We start from the raw sequence: 27520 nt of genomic DNA, 5'->3' as shown, positions 1-27520 counted from the left end.
GGAAACCTGACTTCCAAGAAATTCCCACCCCTAAGTAAGGAATGTCTCCCCCTGCCTTGTTAACAACTGTGCATAAAGCTAGAAACTCAACCCCAGGGCCCACAGGAAGAGTGTACTTCTGCTTTGATAAACTTTGACCCTTGGGTCGCCTGTTAGCTGTGCTGTGTGTCTGTCTTTGAATTCTTTTCTTGTGATGAGACCAAGAACCTCTGGTGATATCTTTGCGGTGGGTTGGGCTGGGGTCTCAGGGCCTGGGGTCTCCACAACAAGTTCACATAAACTGTTTTTTCTACTGCAGAAAATGAGCCCAGCCTTTCTTCACCTGAGAATATAGACCTTTCTGCTCACAGTGAAAATCAATATTCCAGAAACCAGATTTGAGGCACTTTGATGAATTATTCCACATTCAAAAAGCAGTGATATACCAATGAAGACACCCCTTCTTAATTTAGAATTTTATGCTTATTTCTGAAATGACAATAATTTTCTGAGTGGTGGCGATAAGTTTCCCTACCAACAGTCACTCTGACCCTGAATTTCTAATAGATTGCTGATTTGTGCATTATGTTTGTCAAGAAAACAAGACCAATCACGGACAAGAAAATCAGAGAAAACTGAATACAGCATTAGCAGGCATTGAGGTTCAGCAGAATCAAAACCAAAATAAAACAAAACCACAGAAGCCTAAGTCCAACCCACAGTAGAAATTGACTTAGCTGTTTTGCTTCCTAACAACAGTTAAAACTTCTGGGACTAAACCCCCCTTTTTTGACTTTTGCTGCACCTTCCATGTATGTATGCTTGTTTTTGAGCACATGTATATATTACACAGCGAACACTATGTGACCCATAATTAACTGCAAGTGTCTTGGTACTAGTCAGCGAGGGTAAGAGATGCAGCTCTCTGGGCTGTATCTATCGGTCTGAAGACACGAAGCTCCCAGCCCAACTGCAGGTAGAGACAGCGCCTGGAGGGATGGTGGTAATGACGCAGATACATGGGAACAGGAGGGCGCAGACAGGAGGAAGCAGTGCACCAGCAGGGGCGAGGCCACGGTGCTATGTGACAGGGAAGTGGGCGTAGCCCTCGCTGTAGAAGAGGAGTCAGTGTTTTATATCTACTTCTCTAGAAGGAGGATCTGGACCTGATTTACTATCTCTCTGCTTCACCTTATAAAGGTTTTAATACAGTCACAGCGTTGTGCAGACAACACCACGGTCTATTTCAAAAGACTTTCATTATCCGTACAAGAAAACCTGTATCCTGGGGATCGCCCTGTAATCCCTCTGCCCCAGGAAACCACTGATCTACTTTCTCTATTGCCTCGTCTGGACATTTTGTATCAGTGGAATCATGTATGTGACCTTTGTGTCTGGCTGCTTTCGCTTCACGTAGTTTTCAAAGTTCATTCACATTGAGAAAAAGTCACTACTTAATAATACTCAGTTATACACTTACTCCACATTTTGGTTTCCCATTGATCAGTCCAAGGTTTTTATGAACAATTATATGCAAGTTTACATGTGCACATATGTTTTTATTCAGTCTAGTGGTAGAGTTTCTAGGTCATAAGATAACTCTGTGTTGAACATTTTGAGGAGTCGTAAGACTGTTTTCCCAATGGCTATTACATTCCTACCAGCATGTGAGAGTTTTGATGTCTCCATGTCCGCACCACTACCTGTTAGTGTCTGATGTTTTTTAATCTAGCCATCCCTGTGGGCAAAAGGTGCACCTTACTGTGCTTTTGATTTTCATTCCATAATGGTTAACGATACTGAGCATCTTTTCATGTACTTACTGGCCATTTGTAAATCTTTTGTGGAGAAATGTCTATTCCCATCCTTTGGCCATTTTTAATGGTGGCTTTTTTTTTTTTTTAACCCTTGAGACTGCTAGAATTCTTTATATGTTCTAGATAGGCATCCTGATGACAGACATATGACACATAGACATTTGCTCCCATTCATCTGTACTAAGCTACGGACATGCACAGACACTCAACCATCAGCTAAAGAGAAAATATAAAAATGAATTTCATGGCCAAGTAAGAAGAATTCCAATACAGAATATCTAGTTGAGTATGAAAAAACAAACAAACTCTGATCTTTTTTGGTAGTATTATTTCTCTTCCCTTTTTAGGGTTAGTTAAATCCTAATTAGTAGGTAAAAATTATTAATTTAATCTCTAAATTGATTTATTGCATTTTTCCCTTCTTCTGTTATCTTCCATATTATCAGGATACTGAAATACCTTGTTCTAGTGTTCTAGAAGACTGGGATATCTTAGTCCATTGGAAAGGTATGTCAGCTACCAGAATCCAGTTTTTCAACTAAAGAACAGACTGAAAGAGGATTTTATTCCAACTAGAAGACAGAGCTGTTTATTTAATGACTTGCTTCTAACATTGCCTGAGATACCTTCCAATGATATAAACAAATGAAATGTGAACAAGGGGTAGGTGTGTCAACGCTGAAACGCTATCAATCCAGGCCTGTAGAGACACGGACATGCATATGTGAAAGTCACTGGTAAATGGACACAACCAAAACCTACGGAATACACAGATTATTTTAAAAAGAGAGAAAGCTAGAAACAGAAGAAAGAAGTGAGAACTCACACCCAAGGCTCTTAACTACTTGGAAGTAAGGCATTTGAAGACAAACTATAAAAAATTATGGACAGGAAACAGCCAATATTCCAGGGGGATAAACACACAGTTGAGACAACAAGTAAGCTTAGACAAAATAGTTTTCAAAAAGGACGGAGGGTGTCTGGGTGGCTCAGTCGGTTCAACCTGTGCCTTCAGCTCAGGTCATGATCACGGGGTCCTAGGATCGAGTCCCGCATTGGGCTCCCTGCTCGATTGGGAGCCTGCTTCTCTCTCTGGCCCTCCCACCCCCCGCTCCACATCCCACTTGTCCTGGAGTATGTGTGCAAGTGTGTTCTTTCTCTCTTCTCTCAAAAATAAATAAAATCTTGGGGGAAAAAAGAAGGCAATGGGCAAGCAATGCTGCCCATCAGAGTCACCAACATAGCATTCTGTTCTGTTTTTTTACTTTGTCAAGTGCATTTTTAGGGATGCTTTCAAGAAAGAAAGGAAAAAAAGTTCCAACGGACTGTGGAGTGAATAAAAATAAGATAATTAAAGCAAGGAACTGAGAAGTTCGCCATGAAATGGAGAAGATAAAGGAGTGATTGGCTGGAAAAGTGGCCACAGAGTCTGTCTGTAGGAATAGTTCTTGGCTGGCTGTGATGGTCTACTTGGAGGCTAACAAGAACCCCATTCAGAGGGCCGGATTAATGAAACCGGATAAAGAGGAGATAAATAAAGAGTGAAATCTTGAAAAAGACAAAGTGAGTAGACTTTGTGAAATACAAGGAAAGACTTCTAGGGAAGGATCCAGGGGCAGAAAGAAGCCCTAGAGAATACATCAAGGGAAATAAAAAATGGGCTTGCTTAGTAATAACTGAAAACCAAACCCCACATATTTGAAGCCGTACATTCATCCTTTTCTGGTCTCAATGGATAATCCAGACTGGTCCCATTGTTTCCCAGTTCACAATTCTTTCTCCTTTCCAATGTTGTCTCCACAATGCTCAAATTCCCTGCCCTGTGTGTTAAGGGTGTGTGAGTGTTCTGGAGGGTCAGAATCAATCTAAAACATACTCAACATGTGTCGAAGGTGATCTCTGTCCTGTTCAGAACAAGACTGAAGCCCATCTTGTCACCATCGAGGGTTCTCTTTGCTCGGTATACTTGGCCTTTTCTCTTTACCTTCCCCACTTGGTGGAATTAATATGGTCCTTGAAGAGCCCCAAATATTTTTTCTGCAAGTGTTCATCCAGCTCTTCTACCTGTCACCCTCTGCAACATTTGTGTTGGTGAGTAACTCACATCTCTGTGTGGGCAGAGTTGACAGCTGATATAAGTAAGATGTGATGGCATGATTTCGTGTTCATGAACAGCAGGGAGAATTTCAAGTCCCGATTTAGAAACACTGACAGACACAAAGCAGAGAGGTGATGTATCCACACCAGAGTCATGGTCCGAAGGAGTGACTTTATCTCCAGCCTCCCCTGTGTGTGTTCACATTCTATATCCCCCAAGTGAACATGCGATCGCTTGACATAACACATCCACTCACAACAGAGTCAGAAGCTCCTTCTTAGCAGTTTTGGGAGGTGGAAAAAAGACAACGTCCCTGTTCCCATTCTTTTCAGCCTCTTCATAGTTTGGTGACCCTGAGAAAGTTCTTTAGTCTGTCTGCATTTCAGAGAGAAACCAATGTCATTGGTTTCTTATACACAGGGAAACTTTCTCACTTCCCAGAGTTTGGGGTAGTTTTAGTGAGGTCATAGATGTCTTCACATGTCCAAAAAAACATAGATGTCTTCAAAATAGCTAAGGCAATTCACACCAATAAGCACATTTTTTTTTTCCTAATCTGAAAACCAACCCTATCCCAAATTGATGTTCTTTTTTGGAAAATGAATGTGCATAAAATGTGTACTAGGTGTTACGTCTGAAAATAATTGTGCCCATTACCTCATTTCCTACTTGCAGAGCTGCTTCCATCTTTCATAGAAAGTGAGCGCTACTCTACTCCTACGAACACCTTCCATTCCTGGAGTGCTGTGTGTGAAGAGTTCACCCAGTGTCCTATACGTGTTACATAATAAATCCTTACAATAATCCATTCCGGCAGATGCTACCAGTATCCCTTTCCACAGAGGTTGAAACTTAGGACCACCCAGGGAGGATAAATACCTTTGTGTGAGTTTCTAATGATGTTAACAAAATCCTATTAGAAAGAGGAAAGGGAGTAAGTGACTCGCCAAATGACCTATAATTCAGGGCCAGCGCGTCTCATTCTGAACTCACTTTATAAATTGATTGCATGAAATTATCCAGATAGCATTTTTGGACTACATGTCTCAGCTTCTTACTCAAAATAATGATATAATGAAAATTTCTCCATTATTTTATGAGACAGTTATAAGCATCAAATGAGATTTAAAAAGAAAAAAAAGCTATAAATGTGTTCCATATATCTTAGAACCTATCTGTGGTGTTTTATATTAGCCACTCAAAACTGAAGTACATGAATTTCACTCATAACCTGCGTTAAAGGTCCCATTTGGAAGTAAAGCTGTCCCTTTGATTCTCACATTGTTATACCTTAGTGATACTTACTGTTTATCACTCAACTCCCATGCCTTATCTCTGGGACTACAAAGTGATTAAAATGTAGAGACCATAATAGGAGAGAATGACTCATCTGTGCACTGATCTACTTGAAATGAAAGAAGTATTAAAGGTCAATTTAAGAAAATGTTTAGCATATGGGACATGAGGGAAATATCTATTGAGTTTATAATTTGATAAAGATATAATCAGGCACTGGTGACAAAACCCACAGCGGCTAAAGGAAATACGAAAGTCAACTAAATGAGGAAGAAAAGTGTGAAGTGGGAGACACACAGCATTCTAATTATTATTCTGATTTTGCTCAGTTGTAACTGCAATATGGTAGTAAATAAATCTAATAACTTAGGTGTGTTTATAAAAACTATCCTCTGAAATTGATGTTTGACTGCAATGAACCATTAGCTACAACAGCAGCAATTGGTGGGATGATTAATCAAACATTCACAGAGTCTTTATGCTACGGAAATGCAGTTGTGAGCACAATTGATAAGACACTCAAATTTCTTAGGCATCTTGTGAATGGTTAGGACTGTTTTATATTTTAAGTCTAATTTCTCTTCCTTGAGCTCTTTTCTACTGTACTCCACAAAGATATCATTTTTTTAAGGATACATTTTATTCAATTGGCTCTTCTCAAAAGATTAATCTTTTATCATTCATAAAATGAGAGGGAGATAAGTGGATTCAAGAATATCACATGTGATTTTTGGAATGAGATTTCTTTTTACTTTCTTTTTCTCATAGGATTCATAGAAACTTAGTAATCTGTCAATGACTAAAATAAAGTGAAATAGATGAATATACAAGACCCCCTAAATTGGTAATAATTATGAGTGTGGTTCATACCTAGCCACAGCAAATGTGGTAATAATATGTTCAGTTCAAATATTTATTAAGGAGAGAGCTGGATAATACAGATTGAACCCCAGCTGTGTGATGCAGGAGGTACGGGATTCCGTACCGAGGGCTGAGCCTGTCTAAGGCTCATACCTGATCAAAGCATCTTACAGACATGGTGTGTTGGATCTCTCCCAAACGCTGAGTGTCTGCTACGGAGTATTCTCCTCCTCCTCGGGCCAGGCACTCTGGGACATATGACAGAAAGTTTCTAGTTTTCCATCGAGGGGTAAGTCAAATGTGAAATGATCACAATTCTTATTGGATGATTTTACAAAAGTTTATAATACTTGCTATTATTATTGTAATTTATGAACTGATTATGTATTTTTTCCAAAGCACTATTAGCATAGCAAGGAACCCCTCTCTGATAGCAATATTCCTAGCAGAGTAAGAGTCACGAAAGCCTGAGATGGAGCCATCCCTGTGGGCCACCTTAACTGAAGAGTTCTCCTGGAACAGGGGAGATTCAAGGAGGTCCCTGAGGCCTGAGTAGGTGGGCAGAGCAGATCAGGGTGGTGGGGAAAAACTGAGGACCTCAGAACCGCATTAATTTCATAGGATTCAAAAACTAGGTTTGCTCACAGTTTTTAATGGGTGTTTGAAAATTCAGGTTCACTTGAGTCTCTTGTCTCAATCCATTATTTCTTCCCACAAGAGAGTTGTAGGAGACGGTGTTCACACAGAGCAGCCCTCTGCACCCCAGAGAAGAAGGCAACAGCATAGACGCGATCCCCGCAAAACTTTAGTAATCCTGGACTCAGATTCTTTACCACAGGATATTCCTCTCAAGTGTGACGTAATACGTGAGTGTATCTTCAGTTCACAGATTTCCTTTTCAGTTCTAAGTGATGTTTCGATGAAATGTTGGTTTGGGTAATTCAAACATGTGTTTCACTCCATTAGCACACACACTGCCTAGCCCAGAGCCTTGAGTATGGCAGGGTTTTAATAAATATTTGTTAAATGCAGGGGTGAACTTACAAGGTGACCGCATTTAAAGTTAACCTCTTCCAAGAACCTGCCATAATCAATCCCCTACCTCACCCCAGGCATCTCTGCCTCTCTTCCATCCCCAGCACTTGGGGACAGTGTGTCTCCCATCACTTTCATGCTTATTTTATGAATTTTATGCTAAAAATTGGATTTTCATATATCTAATTCAACGGTAGCAACACTCTTAGAGTGTGGACTCAGTTTCCGAATCTCATTTCTTACATGCCCCTGGCAGTTGGCAGATTGGGTTGCAATCCTCATTCTCACACTGAGCACCATGGACAAGGCAATTTAGTGACCTGTTCTCATCATGGTGGGTCTGCTCACTTTGGGGGGGGCAGGGGGGGTCTCCACACATGAAAGTATATCATGTAAATCATAAGCTACAATAAAATGAGAAGACGTAATTAATCAAGTAACTCTATATGTAGAACGATGCATCAGTACACATAATGATTGTTGAGACAAGTAGGTAGGCTTCTTACTAATTTTTTTTGAAGTCTTCCTAGGTAATGCAATTAGGAAACTCAAAATATGAATCTGGTCACACACTTTGCCATTCATTCATTCAAAGATTTCATCATGTGGATACTTCCAGAAGACGTGATGCTGTGCGTGTCAGGCCTTGCATAGATATAAAGTGGTGATCAATGTTTAATGCTCGCTCGGAGATTGCATTATCCCTCATTAACATTTAAGAGCACTACAGTGTTCTTTAATTCAAGATTCATTTTTTTACTACAACAACTACAATATAAATAATAAACCACTCAGATTTGGCACTTATAGGTTCTTCATTCCCTTTTTAAAAATAGTTATTATCTGAATGCAACACTCAGGCAGCTGTGTGAATGTTTTATATTTAGCTGTTGACTCACGCTTGTACATAAGTGGGCCTGTAGGTCTGAGCTGGTATCCAATTCACAGAGTAGCAAAGTTTTGATAAACTTCAACATCAGTCACAAAACTGGAAAAATGGGCGCCTGGGTGGCTCAGTGGGTTAAGCCGCTGCCTTCGGCTCAGGTCATGATCTCAGGGTCCTGGGATCGAGTCCCGCATCGGGCTCTCTGCTCAGCAGGGAGCCTGCTTCCTCCTCTCTCTCTCTCTCTGCCTGCCTCTCTGCCTACTTGTGATCTCTCTCTGTCAAATAAATAAATAAAATCTTTAAAAAAATTAAAAAAAAACTGGAAATAAATCAAATTCCAAGATATACACTACAGATATATTTTGATATTTACCAATGCCGCAGCTACCCAGTTCTAGATATGATGTGTATGTGTATGTGCAGATACAGTCCAACTCTCCAAAGGGTCGGCATGAGCTATAACACAGTAAGGGTTAGTTCAATGAGAACATGTTCATGGCCAAGAGACTTCGTCACAAGTCCTAGGAAACACATACGACAGTTTCTGGAGTATATGTAAGTTTCGTCATGCCCTCCCAAGCATTTCACTTAAAATCACTAAAATAGTCACATTAAAAGTTAAAAGATGTTTCAAATAACATAACTAAGAGAAATTATATCAGTGAATATTGTATTTTTGCTAATATCTGGAGGCAACAAAGTTACTAGGGACGATTGCATTAACTTTGCCCAAGATGACCCGTATAAATGAATCTATTGAAACCTGATATCAAATTATACAGCCAAACTTCTAGCTCTAACTGTTTGCAGATGCTGGTGGATCCCAAAGATACCTACATATCGGAATCGCAGGAAAGCCTCCTTTCTAAAATATAGAATTCTGGATATCTTGGCTCTGAGATTTTGATTTTATGCATCAAGAGTTGGTTCTGAAAATCTGTACTTTTAGAAGCTCTTTCATGAATTTTAACACAAAGTTAGGAATGAGAACTACTCGATTAAACTATTCTCAGAAAAAAATTAAAAATATAAGTACCCATTTATACCAGATATATATACCTGGTATGTATGTGTGTGTGTGTGTGTGTGTGTACACACACACACACACACATATGCACTATATCTGGTATATACACTTATACAAAATATATATATCTGGTATAAGTAAATATATATATATATGTATGAAAGATACAGAGATATACAATATATCTAAAATATAAATACAATATAATACTATTATATATATATATATATATATATATATATATATATGTATGTGAAAAGGCAACATTAATCTATCTGTAATAAGAGCTTACATCTGTGTCAAGCATCCTTGCTCATTTTCCTGGGAGAAAACACCTATACGTTTAGTGCAATCTGTAGGAGACAAATTCACATTAACTCTGTCATTGGATTTCAAGGTGCTTCTGATGCAATTGAGAAAAGTATATGAGAAGATTCTTTCCCGTGTCTTCTACAATGCCTTCCTCTTCCTTTTCTACCTAATATACCTCTCTTCATATTCCAACAGCCACACAAATTATCACCTCCTCAAAGACCAACACCCACATTATCTGCTTATCGACAACCCCTGGCCCTCCAGGGTGAGCCAGGTACTTTCATTTCTGTTCTCCAAAATCTGAACAAAGCACAAAGGACTGAAAATCTGCAAGTCTTGGAGACGGGGATGGGGGAAACAGCTGCAGGGGATGAAGGAGTGCACTTGCCTGATGATCGCTGGGTACTGATGGAACTGTTGACTCCCAATATTGTACACATGAAATTAATATCACATCGTAGGTTAACTAACTGTAATTTAAATAAAAAACTTATTTTTTTAAAGTAGCTAGAGCAGCAAGGTCTATATTTATTCTTTAATTAATTAGTTTATTTATTTTTAGATTTTATTTATTTGACAGAGAGAGACACGGTGAGAGAGGGAACACAAGCAGAAGAGGTGGGAGAGGGAGAAGCAGGCTCCCCACTGAGCAGGGAGCCCGATGCAGGGCTCAGTTGGGGTCATGACCTGAGCTAAAGAAAGATGCTTAATGACTGAGCCACCCAGGCCACCCAGCAAGGTCTATATTAATAGAATTACTTCTTAACCTCAGTCACCATTCACTCTGTCATCCCCACACATTTAATTCTTGTATTTTTACTTTCTTTCTTAGTTCTTTAAGCATATTAAGACTGACTGTCTTTCTCTTGGCTCTGCTCTAGCTATGCCCCATAGGTTTTAACATATAGTTGGTTTTTTAATGGTTATTCTATAGATTCCCAATAATATTCTATTTTGGTTTTCCACTTGACCCAAGCGCTATTTAAGGAAAATATTTTGAATTCCCAAGTAGTAGCATCATTTTGTTTTCTGATTATGTTATGAATTTTCTTAAGGTATTGAAGCTGTAATGAGAGAATTTGTCAATGTCTTTTTCTACTTAGCTGAATATATTGCTTAATTTTAGCCTTATTACAGTTTCTTGCTTCTTAAAATGATGATTGGCACTATGAGAGAATGTGTTTTCTGAATATTTTTAAAGATTTATTTATTTATTTGAGAGAGAGCGAGCACGGGCAAGCAGGGGGGAGGAGCAGGAGAGAATATGCAAGCAGACTCCCCCTGAGCATAGAGCCGGACTCAGCAGGATCTCAGGAACCATGAGATGGTCATGACCTGAGCCTAATCCAAGAGTGGGTCACTTATCGGAGAGCCACTCTGTTGCTCCCTGCTTTTTTTGGTGTGTATTTTCTGAACTTAGAGGGTGCATACATAACATTATACATAATATACCTAGTATACACAATATAATAATAATTTACAACATCCTGTTACTTAGTGCTTTTTGTTTGGGGTCTGTCCCTTCCCCCCCCTCTGTAGTTGCCATCATGGGTGAGTCTCGTAGACTGGGGCCGGCAGACTGTTTCCATAAAGGATCAGACAGAGCTACCTTAGGCTTTTCTGTCATCCAGGCTGTGTTGCAATGACTTAGCTCCTTCACAGCCCAAAAAAGGCCGCTGGGAAACAAACAGAAGGACACCACCGTGTGCCAATGAGACTCTCTTCACAAAATCGGATGGCAGAGGACGCCAGCTGGTGAGCAGTGACTAGTCAATCCCTACTATAAACTACTGTTTCCCGTACATTCACCTTTACCTTTCCTCCTATTTTTGCATCAGGACACTGCCGTGTTATGGGGCACCGAGCTGTCCAAAAATGTTGCATTGTTATTTTCAATATAAGATTTTAGATATTTTCACTAATTGCTCTGTCTTGATCTCTTGATAGCCTTTTCTCCTGAATTCAACCTCTTGTGGGATTAAGGTTTGTGGTTTTCTGTTTTCTTTCTGTTTACTTTCAATACTTATAAGTCACTTTTCAGTGGGGATAGATGAATTTTACTAAGATATATTATTTTGGAATTCTGACCCTTAATAGGTAAGTCTAGGTAGTTTATTTTTATAGATTGGACACATATAGCCACTGTTAATTTTATACTTTATATTTTTTTCTATTTTTCCTTTTTAAGAGTTTTCACTGCTTGACCTGTGCTTTTGTTCATTTTGCTTTCATATGTTTTGTTTTCTGTTCTGTTGATCTAATTACAGAAGTTTTATTTTTGTTATAACTATTTCCATAATATTAATTCTCTATTTCTATACTAATTCTTTATTTTCTCACATAATATCTATTGATCCGCTTTGGTGAGTAATGAGGACATTCATATGTTTCTAGGACTTTTTTTCCTCGCCCTCCACTGTCAATCATGTGTAAGATTTTTTTTCTCCTTTTTCCTTAGTGCATTCCTTTTGAAGATAAATAGATTTAATGACCCTGGCTATCTCTCAGTTTCTTTGAAAACTCTCAACTTTTGCTATTTACGCTTTCAGCTTTTGCAACATCTGTATTCCACATGTAAGATGAGTGTCCATTTCAAGTAACTCTTAACCCCACAGTTAAATATTTTTAATTGACCCCCCCAATTATTTTTTAGTTCTTTGCCAGCAGAAAAGCTCCTTGCAACTCTACTCCCAGAATTCCTCCAATATTTTTGAGTCCTCCTTTTCCATGAATGACAGTAGGGTTGGCTGTAAGAGGACTGGGTGATCCTTGAGTTGATGTCATTGTTAGCACTGTGACTCTTCCAGCACTGAAGGGTACCACCAGCTCAGTATTTTCCTTCTTACAAGTCGAATAGTATGACTTGATGCCCAAAGGCCTTCTGTCCTTAATTCAGTGAAGCAGTAATTTTACCAGAATTTCTGTGCGCTGTTCTTTTTTCAATGTATACTGTAAAGATTCTCATATTTCTTAAAAATAATCTTTAAATTACAATTGTAGTTATTATTATTATTATTTGCTATGGCTTTAATTCTATATTCACACTGCTTCTCCCTGTGCAATTTATTCACAATATGTTCTAACTATATATTTATTTTTAATTTGGTATACTCATGTTTCTGAGTCCTTTCCTCTTTCTCACACACTGAGTTCTCAGTGGTGCTGTTTCATTTGGATTTTTTAGCTTTTGCTGCCATGCCATCTCAGGGAGAGTTGTGTCCCTTCCCCTGCCTGCTGAGCTCTACCAGTCCATGGCCCAGCTTCTGTGCAGTCTTCCCTAAGCTTTTGCACGAAGGATCTTTCTCCCATTTTATAAAAGCAACTGCTTCATTAAAATTTCATCTCTTAATTCATGGCCACATATTTGGGCCTGATTGTCACCTGCCTCCCTGGCAAGAGCTGCTAGCTGAGTGTTCTTTGTTGCCCTGTGTGTTTCCCTATCTTCATCCCCTTTGCCGTGGGTCTTTCTGTACAGCGATCAGAGGCTAGCTCTTTTTTCATTTCTTGCCTAGTATTTCTTGAATGAGCCACTTACAAAAGAAAACAGATACGGATGAGGAATAGAGCAGTGTGGCTGGCTAGAGGAATCTTTTCTCACCCCAGAGTTTGGTTTGCCTGGGACATTTTAACCTTTACTTCTCCTTAGAGTGGGAGCAGCACTGCTGGCTCACTCACAGCACGGAAGCCCCTTCCCCCTGCCTTCCCGGAGAATGTGGACATGCGCCAGGTGTTCTAGAATGAATGGTCAACAAAGTCTAAGGAAACTTCCTGCACTAGTCCATTGTGAAGGAGGGCTGCACTTTCAGGTTCATCACCCGCTTTGAAGAAATATGCTTTGCTGGACTTTGCTGGGCTGTCAGCAGGGGCCATGGTTATCTGCTTTCTGTCCGCTGGCGCGGTCTTTCTCTTTTAGCATCGCTTCCTGGAATATAGCTGAGAAACACAAACTCAGCCTGCCCTGAGCACGACGGTTTCTCTCATTATTTTTACTATTTTTTGAGACAAAAAAGAGTGATTTTTCTTTTTATTCTTTATTCTTTGTACTTTTTCATATTTTAGAAAATTTTATATAAAATTACCTACTTATAGGAAAAGTACAATAAGTATTCTGAGGTTGGAAGTGGGTGTAAGAGGCAGACTTCCCTACAGTGTATTTATCATGTCCTCTATGTATTAGCATCTTGAAGATAGTTCTCTTATGTCTAATATCTTATATTTATTAGTAGCTTTTGACCAGTGAAGACCACTAAAACTAGTACGTTTAAAACATTTAAAAAAAAATGCTTATTTTAAATTGTAAGAAAATTTTAAGAGTAACAAAATAATCATATATTATATAAAATACAATAGTTATAAATTTACAATTATAGAATAAAATTATTACAGTATTAAATTATTATCCTAACCAGAAATGAGACATTAAAAATCTATCATACTGAACACCTAAAACTAGTATTATACTAAGTAGAATTTAAATAAAAACCTTAAAAAATAATAAATAATAAAAAATGCCACAGATGTTATCTAAAAGGAAATTAGTTAAAATGGCTCAAAAGCCAATAATGGAAATGAGTATAATGCTGATGAGTTTCTTGATAAATTCAGTAAGTTCAATTTTTATTTTAGTTCAGGAAAAATCAAAATTTTATTCATAATCCTGTGTTATATCTACCTAAAACCTTATAACATGAAGACTTTAGTTGTCATTAAGGTTGACAGAATGCAAAAGCGAACTCTATCATATGAGTGAGACAAGTTCCTTGGGAGGACAGGCGCTGCTAGCTCTTGTCCCTAGCAAAACACTTTACAGCAAGGAGAAACGGTCAGAACACACTTTGTTAGAATTCTGAAAACAGTCAAAGGCTCAGAGCAACCGAGCAAACCCCGCATTAAAAGAAAGGTCATGGTAGCCAAGCTCCAGCCCCTCATGGTCCCACTGTAGTCTTGAAGGCCATGGATCATGTTCTCAGTGAGGGGCCCTGTCGCGGACTCCAAAGGCAGCAAAGCAGAATCCAGTCACAGATTATTGTGCAAGGCCATTTCCGTCTGTCTGGGGCTACCAGAGGACAACACGAGGTGCTCTTCTCTGTGTTGCCCACCTTGGCTCTCACCCAGGCTGAGGAAGCATAAGGCATTAACTGAAAATACTAGATGAACGCACTACAGACGCCTGGACGAAAGATACAGTTGAGACCCACAACAGACTGACTAAGTCCTGGGAGAAAGAGCGAGCCACTTGGGTCAGAACATCAGAAGCACAGCACACTAAGAAAGGATCTAAAAAACCACAATCATGTCCTAGGGCACTAGGTAGGTTCCAAAAAGGTCTTAGAAGTCCTTGTGCTTTTCCCTTCGGCAGATCTTGGGCTCTGTGCCGATCTGGCTTCATGGTGAAGCACAGCTCTAGCAAGAACCAATCTGCAAAGATTAGGAGAGATCTGTGGTGTTGGGTCTTCTCTCCTGGTATTCACGAAAAGCGTGAGCAGAATGCCAGCTCAGGAGCAGAGCCTCAATGACCACACCCGGAAAGGAAGGCAACATCTGCAAAAACAGCTGGAGCATCAAGTCCCTGCACAGAGTGGTAGACCTTCAAGACACAACACACAACAGAAACCGTGGGTAATGGAAATGATCTGACTTCTGCCACTGCCCCGTCATAATGTCCCAACTCTCAGTTTTCAACACTAAACAAGTTATGTGGCATAAAAAGAACTAGGAAAGTTCGAAGTAGGAACGAAATCAGCTGGTGAACAACACCCCTGAGGAAGCCCAGATATTGAGTTTACTAGACAAAGAATTAAACCACTGTCTTAAATATGCTCCAAGAGCTGATGGAAAACAGAGAAAAGGAAGTAAAGAAAAATGGTCCAGGAATCTTCATATATTGTATTACTGTAGTTGGGGTCTGTGACGCTATTTTTTTTTTCTGTGACGCTATTTTTTGTTTCTTTCAAATAAAAAGTCAGGTGCATAAAACATCATAAAAATTACAAATGCACATATACTGGGCACACAATGTATAAAGATGTTGTTTGCAATGACAACAACACTAATGGGAAAGAGAGTTGAGTGGGAGTAGAATTTTCATATGCTACTGGAGGTTAAGTCGGTAACACTCTAAACTAGATTACTATAAATTCAGGAGATTAAATATTAATTCCTGTGGAAACTATAAAACATCATTGAAAGGAATTAATTAAGACATAAATAAATGACAGGACCCCATGTTCATGGATTTGGAAGACTTCATATTATTAAATATCAGTTGAAAAATAAGCCACAGATTGAACACAATCCCTACCAAAATTGCAAGTTTTTTTTTCCCCCAGAAATGGAAAAACTGATCCTAAACTCATACAGAATTGCAAGGACCCAAAACAATCAAAAGAAATCTTAAAAACCAAAACCAAACAAAACAAAAAAACAGAAGTCTCACACTTCCCGATTCCAAAACTTAATACAAAACTACAATAATTAGAATAGTAAGGTACTGATAAAGGATGGATAGTAGAAAAATGCAATAGAATTGAGAGTATACCAACAAACCCATGTATTGATGACCATGTGATTTTGACAGAGTGCCTGGCCCATTCAATGGGGGAACATTTGGGTCTTCAACAGTTTGTATCGTGCAACTGGATCTCCATGTGGCCAAGAGTGAAGTTGGACTCCTACTTCAAACCATCTATAGGAATTAACTCAAAACGGGTCAAGAGCTTAAATAGAAGAGCTAACACCATAAAGTTCTAAGGAGAAAATATAAGAATAAATCCTCGTGACCTCAATTTTGGCAACACATTATTAGATACAATGCAAAAGCATGAGCAACAAAACAAATAAGTAAATTGGACATCTTTAAAACTCAAAACTTTTGCACATCCGGAGACCTGGGTGGCTCAGTGGGTTGAGCCTCTTCCTTCAGCTTGGGTCATGATCTCAGGGTCCTGGGATCGAGCCCCTCATCAAGATCTCCACTGGGCCGGGAGCCTGCTCTCTCTCTGCCTGCCTCTCTGCCTACTTGTGTTCTCTCTCTCTGTCAAATAAGTAAATAAAATCTTAAAAAAAAAAAACTTTTGCACATCCAAAAACACTATCATAAGAGGAAAATATTTGCAAATCATATATATGATTACAGTTTATATAAAGAATTCCTGTGGCTCAAGAACAAACACAAGCAGCCAGATTTTAAAAATGGGCAAAGGATTTGAATAGACCTTTTTTCCAAAAAAGATATGCAATGGGTCATGCAGCACAAGAAAAATGTTCAATGTTGTTAGTCATTAGGGAAATGAATTTCAAAACCATAATGAGATACTACATCATATCAAAAAGGATGAACATAATTTTTAAAAAGAAAACTAAAAATAAAATAATCAGTTTGATAAGATTGTGAGGAAACTGGAAGCATCACTCATTGCTGGTGAGAATGTAAAATAGCATAGCCACTTAGAAAAGAGTTGGGTACTTCCTCAAAAAGTGAAACGCAGAATTACCATCAGACCCCAAAATTCCACTCCTACATTATGTGCCCAAAATAACAGAAAACAAGGACTCTGACAGATTTATGTACACCAATGTTTGCTGCAGCATTATTTGCAGTAGCCAAAAGATAGAAACCAAAAGTCCACCAACGGAGAATAAGCAAAATGTAGTGTATGTGTACAATGGAGTATTTATTCGGCCACAAAAGGAATGCCATTCTGATTTTTGCTACAATAAAGATGCTCCTTGAAACATTATGCTAAATGAAATGAGCCAGGCACAATAGAATAAATATTACATGATTGCCTTTACACAAATCTTGACAAATTCCTGCATTTAGAAACTAAATATTAGTAAACTAAATTTAGGAAACTAAATATTACCTAGTAATATTTAAATATTTAATATTTAATATTTAAATATTTAAATACTTAATATTTAAATATTACTAGGTAATATTTAGTTTCCTGGGTACAGGGCAGAATGGGAAGTTACTCCTTACTGGATACAGAGTTTCTACTTGGGGTAATATAACCTTCGGAAAAAGATGGTGGTAGTAGTTGTACAATATTTGGAACGTAACTAGTGCCACAGAATTGTACCCTTTAAATGGTTAAGATAGAAATTTTTGTTTTATATATTTCACCACAGTAAAAAATATTATAAAAACAAATTATAGGAGTAAATTTAATTTATTTAATGACAAAATAAAGCCAATGATTTTTAGCTTTATTACTGTTATACAAAACAAAAAATGGGATGTTTGTATAAAGTTTTGAAAGAAGTATTTTAAGACAAGTGTGCTAGTTTCATAATCACCACTAACTGGCTATTCTTTCAATATCTTTAAATATGAATTTCTTCATCTGGAAAATCAGATTCTATAATTTCCTTACTAAATTCCCAGGGCATTTTGTGTAAGACACAAGGGAAGTTGTTCAACTTTGTTCTTACTTTGAAAACAGTAAAAATTTTATCCATTTTAAGATAGGATTATTCATTATGCAATTGTATGGTTTGCATAAATGGCATAATAGAGTCCATAGGCTGTATGTGATTTTTAAGCTAAGCAAAAAGATCCCTCAAGTAGAATTTTTGGAAAGAGATTATAGAAATGTATGTGTATTGATCTGAGTTAACCTTACAAACAACTTATCTGCACAAATTATGTTGGTGCATGTCTACAATAATGATACTTTGTAAATTCTGGTATCTAGCAAGAATACTAATTTTTCTAAGCATGCAGGGATCCATTGTAATCATTTAAATTCCTCAGAGAGCTTTGTTCTTAGACTCTTATTTCACACAAAATAGTTCTCATGTTTTCTGCTTACACAAATTGGAAGATCCTGAACTTAAAAACAAACAAACAACAACAACAACAAAATAGCCATACTCCCATCTGATACGTCATGTATTTGCTCAAAATTACCTGCAGCTTCTGTCCACCCCACAACCTCACATCACTGACATCTGTCCTCTTTTCTAAGCTTCTAATTTTACTTTTATCCCCCTCATAATGTGGCTTTCCTTGCATAATGAATGGAAAATAGTGCCATAACAACTTATAAGACTGCAAAAAACCATTTCACATTTCTTCTAAAATAATCTATAATCTACCTATTTTTGCAAAGGAGTATGTTGTGACAATTAAAATTATGTTTCTCAGCATGGAGGTTCCTCCAAAGTTGAAAACAGAACTACCCTACGACCCAGCAATCACACTGCTGGGTATTTACCCTAATGATACAAATGTAGTGATCTGAAGGGGTACATGCACCCCACTGTTATAGCAGCAATGTCCACAATAGCCAAACTATGGAAAGAGCCCGGATGTCCATCAACAGATGAATGGATAAAGAAGATGTGGTATATATACACAATGGAATACTATGCAGCCATCAAAAGAAATGAAATTTTGCCATTAGCGACGATGTGGGTGGAACTAGAGGGTATTATGTTGAGCGAAATAAGTCAATTGGAGAAAGACAACTATCATATGATCTCCCTGATATGAGGAATTTAAGAAGCAGAGTAGGGGGGTGGGGGGAAGAGAAGGAAAAAATGAAACAAGATGGGATCGGGAGGGAGACAAACCATAATCTCAGAAAACAAACTGAGGGTTGTGGGGGGGTGGGAGTAGGGAGAGGGTGGCTGGGTGATGGACACTGGGAAGGGTATGTGCTATGGTGAGTGCTGTGAAATGTGTAAGCCTGCGATTCACAGACCTGTACCCCTGGGGCCAATAATACATTATAAGTTAATAAAAATAATTTTAAAAAATAAATTAAAAATGTAAGATTATGCTTGTAACTCTTAACCTTTTCATAGGAATAAAACCATCTCATTTATTTAATGTAAAACCCATTTAGAAAAGAAGGTTTATATCTAAGGGTACAATGTAAAATTACTTCCCGTTTATTTGTAAAGAACAATATGAGGTAACACTGTCCATGGTACAGAGGCAGGGCATCCGAGGGACAAGAGCACAAAGGGGGCCGATGGATCCAAAGGGCGGGGGAAACAGGAAGAACAAACAGTACTCTTCTGGTTACCCAGAGGGAAGATACTGGTGAATAAGAAACACCATTTCCCAGGACCTCCATAGAGTTATCTTTAATCTCTAAGGACTCTTCACGTCCCTTTGCCCCTGAGGTGACACATGGGGATAGAAAACTTGGATGATATTTGAAGACTTTTAAATAAGCCCCTCAATGGTCATAAGACTAGGACATTTACTTTAATATTGCCCAGAATTTTGCTTCATTTATTTTAGGAAAGCACGTGGAAAAAACCCTTAAACTAAACTTTGATTTATTAAGAATTGTAAGTTCAAAATTATATCAAACATCAATGAAAGAAGTCAAAGATCTAAATAATGGAGAGGTATTCCACAGTTATGAATTGGAAGATTTGATACTGGTAAAATGTCATTTTTCTTCCTAAATTAATCTATAGATTCAACACAACCTTGAACAAAACCCCAAAAAGCTATTTTATAGATATTGACAAACTGACTCTAAAGTTTACGTGGAGAGGCAGAATTCTAGAATTACAGACATGATACTGAGGAATAACAAAGCCGAAGGACTGACACTATTACATTTCAAGACTTACTCTAAAACCACAGTAATCAAGACAATACAGTATCTATACAAGGAAAGACACATAGGTCAATTGAACACAAAAGGTGTTCCAAAAATAGAACCACTTTGAAAAAAGTGCAAAAGCAACTCAATGAGGAAAGGAAAATCTTTTCAACAAACAGTGCTGGAAAAATTGGATGTCTATGGGGAAAGAAATGAACTCATACAGAGAACTAGTATCTTTCACAAAAATTAACCCAAATATCTCACGGACATAAATATAAAATGCAATCTTATAAAACTTACAGGAGAAACTATGGGAGAAAACAGAAGTATCCTTGGATTTGGTGATGAATTCTTAGATACAACAACTAAAACACAATCAACGAAAGCAAAATCTGATGAGTGAACTTTATTAAATTATTGGGGTTTTTTTACATTTTTTTAAGTAGACTCCACACCCAATGTGAGGCATGAACTCACAATTCTGAGATCAAGAGTCCTGTGCTCTACTGACTGAGCCAGCCAGATGCCCCAAGCTGGACTTTATTAAAATAAAAAGTTCTGCTCCACAAAACAGTGTCAAAGAATCAAGAGACAAACAGCAAACTCAATAAACATATACAAAATGCATATCTGATAAAGGACTTATGTGTAAAATAAGTGACTAACTCTCAAAATTCACAAGAACAACAGACACAACTAAAAAGTAGATGAGACATATAAATGGGTAAGTCCCTGAAGAGTACAAAGAGATAGCAAACAAGCCCAGGATAAGGGGCTTGACATCATCTGTCACTGGGGAAATGCAAGTCAAAGAAATGAAGTTCTAGAACGTGCCCCTTAGAAAGTTAGGATGGAAAATGCGAAAACGTCCAATGCTGGTGAGAATACACAGCAACAGAACTCATTCACTGCTGGTAGGGGTACAAAATGGCATAGCCATGTGAGAAGACAATTGGATGATTTCTTACAAACCAGTAAGCTTACCATACAGCAAGTGCATTATGCGATAACTTTCAATAGATTTGAAAACTTATGTCCACATAAAAATGAATGTTTCTAGGAGGACCTGGGCGGCCCAGTCAGTCAAGTGTCCAACTCTTGATTTTGGCTCGGGGCCTGATCTCAGGGTCTTACGGATGGAGCCCTGCGTCAGGCTCTGCACTCAGCAGGGAATGTGAATCTTCCTTACCCTCTGTCCCTCTCCCCATTCATGTAGTCTCTCTCTCTCTAAAATAAAATAAAATTTTTAAAAAATGAATATTTCCAGTAGTTTTATCTAATTGACAGAACTGAAAGCAACCAAGATGCCCTTCAATAGGTACAAAAAATAAACAAAGTGATGGACCTCCCACACTGGGATATTACTGAATAGGGACAGGGAATGGGCTGTCTAGCATGACAAGACACGGATGAATGTCACATACATACTAGTAAGGTAGTCTGAAACACTCCACTTACATTTCTGTTCTTCTAACAAAAATACAATAGAATGGATGGATTAAGCAATAAGCATTTATTTCTCAGTGTTCTAGAGACTATGAAGTCTAAGAAGTTGGGTGCTGGCAGACTGGGTATCTAGAGAGAACTCACTTCCTGATACGCTGATGGAGATTTTCTAACCATGTCCTCACATGGCTGAGAGCAAGCAAACTCTTGTGTCTCTTCTAAGGAAGGCACTAATCCCAATAGGAAGGCTTAATCATTTCCAAAGGCCCCAATTCCTATTACCATCATCCTTAAGGGTTAGGACTTCATCACATAGAATTTCAGGAACACAAACATTTAGTCCATAACAATAACATTCTGGAAAAGGCAAACTATTTCCCTGGTAAACAGATCAGAAGTTGCCAAGGTTCTATTTTTTGTGTGTGTGTGTGCAGAGTATTCTATATGATACTCTACGAGTGAATGTATGACATTATGCATTCCTCGAAGCTCATAAAACTTTACAGCATAAACAATGTAACTTCAAGTATGCAAATTTTAAAAAGTCACTGTTTTCCTCCATTGGGGTGGGGTTAATTCTGAAACTCTCTTTCTGTACATTGTATTGAACAATTAATGGTGGTGGATGGTGGGAAGCTAGATCCTTTTGCTGGAGTGGGAAGTTACAGAAAATCAAAGAGAGAAATTTGCAACGATGCATATGGGAGTGGGCCAGAGCCGCAAACATCAGCCTGGACTCATACGCAGGTTAACACGGACAGAGATGGCCTCGTTATAGAAATGCGTCTTGATTTGTGCAAGATGAAGCACACAAACATACTTTCCTTTGTATGATGAGAGGGACCCCAAATAATAAAACCCTCGTAGCAACAAGCACACGTAACTCAGAGATATTGTTTGTTAATACCCTTCTCCAACAAAGAACCAGGGATTTTTGGAGAAGTGACAGTGCTGGATCTGAGACAGAAAATATATGAGTTTGCCTAGAGCACCTTACAGTGCCAGAGAGTGGGGAAGGACTCAAAAATTTCTCTCTCTCATAGACACGCACAGACACACAGACACACACCCACAAACAAAGAAAAGAGAGCAGGCCAAAAAGATTCTGGAGCCAAATGAACACACTCACAATAGCCACAATTGCAATAGTTTCAGCCACAAAATTAATAAAGTAGCACTGCATTATAATCCAAATGATAAGATAAATGTCCATAAAACCACAGTTATGTGGTTCAGTAATTTCCGTAAAACCACAGTTATGTGGTTTTATGTTATGGAAATTACCAAATATTTTCTTAAATAGAGGAGAACACAAAGGTCTCCCATGTGGAAGAATTCCGTAATTTATATAGAGAGTTCCCCGTCAAAGAAACAGAACATGACTCTTCACCCCATCAGTGTGGACTATATGTAGTGACCTTCATCTGAAGAGAACAGTATGGAAAAGTCGGCGGAGAGAATCACTTTATATTGGAGAAACTGACAAACGCTACCTCAGCTGGGTGATCAAGGTGAGCATCAACAGTCATACATCATCTTCACATACATACCTCTGACATGTGATGGGAAGGGCATCTTACCTCTGTGATCTTCTCAGAGAACCCAGAGCCCCAGGTCTGATCATGAGAAAAACAGTAGACGCATCTCATTCACAAAACATTCTACAGAATCACATGAACCACAGTCCTAAAAATCTGTCAAAGTCATCAAAAACAAGGAAATCTCAGTAAGTGTCAGAGCCAAGAGACCGCGGAGGCATGATAAGCGGGCATGTGATGTCCTGTGGAATACTGTATGAGATCCTGGAACAAATCGTAGATATTAGGTAAAAGCAGAAACAAAAGGGAATCTGAACAAATCCTGGACTTTAGCTAATAATAATGTGTTAATATTATTTTGTTAATTCTGACAACATAATAAAAAAAATGGAAGCAGTTGTGACAAAAGTATGATACTTATATAAAATGTTGTATTAGGGGTTACATTAGAAGAAACTGAGTGCAGAATATATGGGAACTCCTTGAAATACCTTCACAAATATCCTGTACGTCTATAATCTTCTAAAATAAAAAACACTATTGATAAGAAAGCAGAATTGTCCAGGAAGTAAAGTGCCAGACTTTATGCATAGAAGAGAAAAAAGAAACATTCTTTTTTACAAGACAACATAAAGGATCCCATTATCCAAGTGATGACCGCAGCGTGCAACAGGGATTGCACCAGTACGCGGACCTGCACAGGCGTTCACTGTCACCGGGGGACACGGCGTCCGCGGCCGAGCAGTAAGGAGCAGCACAGGGGCGCGGGGACAGGACCGGCCAGTCGGAGCCATTCTGTCGTCCTCAAGCTGGGCTCCGTATCCGCAGGCTCCCGGGACCGGGCTCCCTCCGGTGGCCGTCCCACGCGGAGTTCAAACGGAACAAAGAGTAAAAGGCAGGAAAGCACCGGACGGGCACGCACGCAGCGGCTCGCCCTGACGGTCTCGTGTGTGAAGCTCGCGTCCACCACAACGGACCGGCGGGTATCGTCGTGACTCTGCGCGGACCCGGGCGACGAGGTGCCTCCGCACTATGTATGAAGAGGAGAGAGGCGAGATGGCGGAGCAGCAGCCTGGCCTCGGGAGCCAAGCCGGACAGTCCCCAACCGTCCGGACGCCCGCGAGCCCCGCCGGAGGAGGAGGAGGAGGAGAGCGGCGACCCCGGGGACAGAACACCGGCCGCGTCCGGACGGCGGGGCGCGGAGACGCGAGTCCGACGCCCGGGAGGACGGACCCGGGGAGGCAGGGGCGCTCCCGGCCCGCGGCGGAGCCTCCAAGCACAAAATCACAGCTTCGAGAAGTCGGCGCCACGGCGGAACCCGGCGCCAGAGGCTAGCGGGCTGCAGCCCTCGCGGGGACAGCGCGGTCGGGGACCTACGGGGTAAGGCCGGGGTGTGAGGGTCGCGGAGCCCGCAGGGATGGGAGCGGGAAGCCGGCGGCAGAGACGGAGCCGAGGACTGAGCGCCCAGCCCGGGGTTACCTTACGCCGCGATCTGAGGGACAGTCGGGCCGCCGCTCCGGCCTGGGGACACTCACCCTCCTGCTCTGGGAGAAGCAGCGCGGCTGGAGTCGGCCGGGCTTGGAGACGCCACACGGGGCCGCGCCAGAGACAGAGACGCCGGGTCCCAGCCGGGGGAGCCCGGAGCCGGCCGGAGACCAGGGAGACCGGAGGGACTGACGGCGCATCCCCGAGGCCGCACTGAGGAGCGACCCCAGCTCTCGGCTCCTCCGGGGGAAACTGGGCAGCCGCCATCTTCGTTCCCAGCCTCCGGACTCTACGGAAAGCGCGCAGGGAACAAAAGGCCCGAGCGCGAACCAAGCCGATGACGTAGCCCGGCCCCCGGCAAGGGCGGCGCAGTTCCGCCTCCGGCAAAGACACGTGAGAATCCCGGCAACAGCGCCTCCTGCAGGAGATCGGCCAGACCGTCCGGTCGGACGGAGCTCGCGGATCAAGGAGAACAGAGGAACTCCGTGGGGAAAGCAACGCCTACAGTTCATGGCTTTTTCCCATGAGCCTTTAGTCTTGCAAACTTAAATTTTTTAAATTTAATTTTTTTCTTATTCTATATTTTTAACTTTCTTTCTTTCCTCTTTTAGTGTTTTTTTAACTAGGTTATCTTAACAACATCATTCTAAAAAAAAAAAAACCACAACTCTTTTTAAACCTTCATTATTATAGTCATATTTTATCCCTTCACTGTATTTAACCTTATTTATTGTATATAGATATAGGGTTTTTTTTCCTAAAAAATTTTGATATGATTTTTTCTAATAGATCAAAATATACCCTAATCTAGCACATGGCTTTGTTCTAATTTCTAGCCTGAGCACATTCCCTCCTTTTTTTTTTCTTTTTCCAACCAACTTATCGATTCCTTTTTAAGAATTTTTTAAAATTTTCATCTTTACAGTCATATTCCATCCTTTCAACATGTTTACCCTTATTTTTGTGTATATATATATAAGATTTTCTTTCTTTAAAATTTTGGGAGGTAGTTTCTTCTAAAAGACCAAAATACACCAATATCAACCAATATCAAGTGGGTGGCTCTGTTCTAGTCACCCGTCATATATATATATATATATATATATTTTTATATATATATATATATAAATTTTAAATTATAATTTTAAATTTTTATTATTTTATTTTTATTTCTTTTTCCCCCTTACTTCTCCCCCCAGTTTTAGATCTCTTCTGATTTGGTTAGCCTACATTTTTCTAAGGTCTTTGCCACCCTTTTAGTATTTTATTCTCTTGTTCATATATTCTTATCTGGTTAAATGATAAGGCAGAAAAACTCATCACCAAAAAAAACAAAAAAGAAAGAAATAAAAATAAGAGGCAGCTCCATAATCATTACGGACATTGGTAATATGTCAGATCTATAGTTCTGAAGGACAATTCTCAAGGTGCTACCTGGGCTGGAAAAAGTCAAGGAAGACATTAGAGAACCCTTTCTAGAGAAATAAAATCCCTTTCTGGAGAAATAAAAGAACTAAAATTTAACCAAGTTGAAACTTAAAAAGCTATTAATGAGGTGCAAACAAAAATGGAGGCTCTTACTGCTAGGATAAATGGGTCAGAAGAGAGAATTAGTGATATAGAAGACCAAATGACAGAGAATAAAGAAGCTGAGCAAAAGAGGACAAACAACTACTGGACCACAGAGGGAAAAATTCGAGAGATAAGTAATACCATAAGATGAAGCAACATTAGAATAATTGGAATTCCAGAAAAAGAAAAAAAAGAGAGAAAGGTGCAGGATGTATATTGCAGTGAATTATAATAGAGAATCTCACTAATATGGCAAAGGGAACAACCATCAAAATCCAGGAGGCACAGAGAACAAATCTCAAAATCAGTAAAAATAGGTCCACAACCCATTATCTAATAGTAAAACTTACAAGTGTCAGAGATAAACAGAAAATCCTGAAAGCAGCTTGCGACAAGAAGTCTGTAACATACAATGGTAGAAATATTAGATTGGCAGCAGACTTATCCACAGAGACCTCACAGGCCAGAAAGATCTGGCATGATATATTCAGAGCACTGAGAAAAATATGCAACCAAGAATACTATATCCAACTATGCTATTATTGAAAATAGAAAAAGATAAAAAGCTTCCAGGACAAACAAAAATTAAAAGAATTTGCAAACACCAAACCAGCCCCACAGGAAATACTGAAAGGGGTCCTCTAAGCAAAGAGAGAGCCTAAAAGTAGCAGACCAGAAAGGAACAGAGACAATATACAGCAACGCTCACCTTACAGGCAATACAATGGCACTAAATTAATAACTTCCAATAGTTACTCTGAATGTAAATAGGCCAAATGCCCCAATCAAAAGACATAGGGTATCAGAAGGGATAAAAACCAAAACCCATCAATATGCTGTCTACAAGAAACTCCTTTTAGACACAAAGGCACCTCCAGATTGAAAGTGAGGGGGTAAAAGAAAATATACCATGCTAATGGACATCAAAAGAAAGCTGGGGTGGCCATCCTTATATCAGATAAATGAGATTTTAAGCCAAAGACTATAATAAAAGATGAGGAAGGACACTATATCATACTCAAAGGGTCTGTCCAACAAGAAGATCTAACAATTTTAAATATCTATGCCCCTAACATGGGAGCATCCAACTATATAAACCAATGAATAACAAAATCAAAGAAACATTGACAATAATACAATAACAGTAGGGGACTTTAACACCCCCTCACGGAAATGGACAGATCATCCAAGCAAAAGATCAACAAGGAAATAAAGGCCTTAAATGACACACTGGACCAGATGGACATCACAGATATATTCAGAACATTCCATCCCAAAGCAACAGAATACACATTCTTCTCTAGTGCGCATGGAACATTCTCCAGAACAGATCACAACCTGTGTCCCAAATCAGGTCTCTACCCCTACCAAAAGACTGGGATCATTTTCTGCGTATTTTCAGACCACAATGCTCTGAAGCTAGAACTCAGTCACAAGAGGAAAGTTGGAAATAACTCAAATACATGGAGGCTAAATAGCATCCTACAAAGAATGAATGGTTCAGCCAGGAAATTAAAGAAGAATTTTAAAAATTCATGGAAACAAATGAAAATCAAAGCACAACTGTTCAAAATCTGTGAGACATAGCAAG

The 27520-nt window shown here is 39.3% G+C and overlaps 1 long non-coding RNA gene across 4 annotated transcripts in view; it reads right to left on the bottom strand.

Moving 5' to 3' along the window:
• Window positions 1-24627, bottom strand: part of LOC309855395 — a 231557-nt gene extending 206930 nt beyond the window's left edge. For all 4 annotated transcript variants that reach the window (XR_014306772.1, XR_014306773.1, XR_014306774.1 and 1 more), the window contains exon 1: window positions 24408-24627. This is a non-coding gene — a long non-coding RNA (uncharacterized lncRNA). The remainder of the gene's footprint in view (window positions 1-24407) is intronic.
• Window positions 24628-27520: the final 2893 nt, after the last annotated feature.

This window comes from Mustela nivalis (assembly GCF_964662115.1).
Source record: "Mustela nivalis genome assembly, chromosome: 20".
Classification (NCBI taxonomy): domain Eukaryota; kingdom Metazoa; phylum Chordata; class Mammalia; order Carnivora; family Mustelidae; genus Mustela; species Mustela nivalis.
This window is presented reverse-complemented; position numbering and strand designations above follow the sequence as displayed.